Below are 1,412 nucleotides of genomic sequence, written 5' to 3'. Positions count from 1 at the left end.
ATTAGCTCATCATTATTCTCAAGAAAGAGTACTGAGTGAATGTTGCGTCTCAGATCAGCCAGGCAGCAGCTTTATCAGGTAAGTGAAAAAAAAGTCATCCTTTACAATGTTATACACCTGTATGTGGTGACACTAGTACATACCGTAGATTTGATAAAGATTCAGTAGATTTTTGTGTTCATTTTATAGGTTTTATCATACCTTTGAAATCAAAATAATGCACCTTAGCTGTTATGGGGTTTGTTTTTGTTTTGGAGGGTTTTCTTAAAGATTTGGGGTAACTGTAGTGATAACATATACCGTACAGCAGAGTGTATAAACATTATACAATAAATATGACTACACTACTGTGTCACAAAAATGTTAAAAATTATTTAGAAAGTTAAATATTAGTGTATATTGTGTGTAATCAAAATTGATTAACCTTAACACTATTAAGACCAAAAAAGAAAAACTAATTTAAAATGAACATAAAAAGAAGCCTAATGAACAGCAGAAAATTGCTTGGCTAGAAAGTGAAATATCCACTATGTTTGCTAACACGTTTGTCAGTCACTGCTTGGGGTTTTCAACCTCAGGTGAAAACTTGATAGGAGAGGCATTATGCGAAGACATGGCATTCACAGTACTATTGAAATGTTGTATTCCCAAATGCTGAGTGGAACATTAATGTCAGTCTCAAGACGCTTCAGAAAAAAATGTCTAACATTTGTGATAGTGATCCAAAAGAAACCACAGCCATCCTGCAAATGTTTTTAATAGAAAATTAAAAAGAAAACTCTGACTTGGATGAGTATGTGCACAAACTTAAAACAGCTAACTGGCACAAAGAGTGATATACAATATCTTTTATTTTTCATATCTACACAAGACTGACATTCTATTCTTCCATTCAGAAATATATTTAAAAAAATGAAATAAAATTTTAACATTGGATTCTAAATAATGAAGGGTATGCCCTCTAGTGTTGCTTGAAGGTTTTGTTCCATGGCTGTATTTTTGGTATTGTCCGTTTTACCCATTTGTTTAAATTACACACATACATATAAGCAATATATGATACTTTTACTAAAATAATGCCATTATTTACTTGTGAAATATACTTTATTTACATTACACAGAGGGGAAATCCCTTTTCTACTGTGATGGCTTGTATTTGTCAGATAAAAATTGGTATAAATAATTATGTATAAATTTCTATTTGCATTAATGCTGTTTGAACATTCACTTTCACAGCTGTGGTTTATTTTGGTTATGATGGTAAAATGTAGTGTTTTGATTTCTTTAGTGTCAATCAAACATCCCAACATCAGAGAAGAATGGCCAAGCAGAAACTTTTGATGGGATTCTTTCTGCTTTTTGCAGGTAACATCACTGGTCAGCTATTTATTTCCAGTCTCTTTATGCTTAAT

This window comes from Pundamilia nyererei, unplaced genomic scaffold (assembly GCF_000239375.1).
Source record: "Pundamilia nyererei isolate P.nyererei 1_Seehausen unplaced genomic scaffold, PunNye1.0 scaffold00684, whole genome shotgun sequence".
Taxonomy (NCBI): Eukaryota; Metazoa; Chordata; class Actinopteri; order Cichliformes; family Cichlidae; genus Pundamilia; species Pundamilia nyererei.
The sequence above is the reverse complement of the archived record's forward strand: the minus strand, read 5'-3'. Positions refer to the sequence as shown.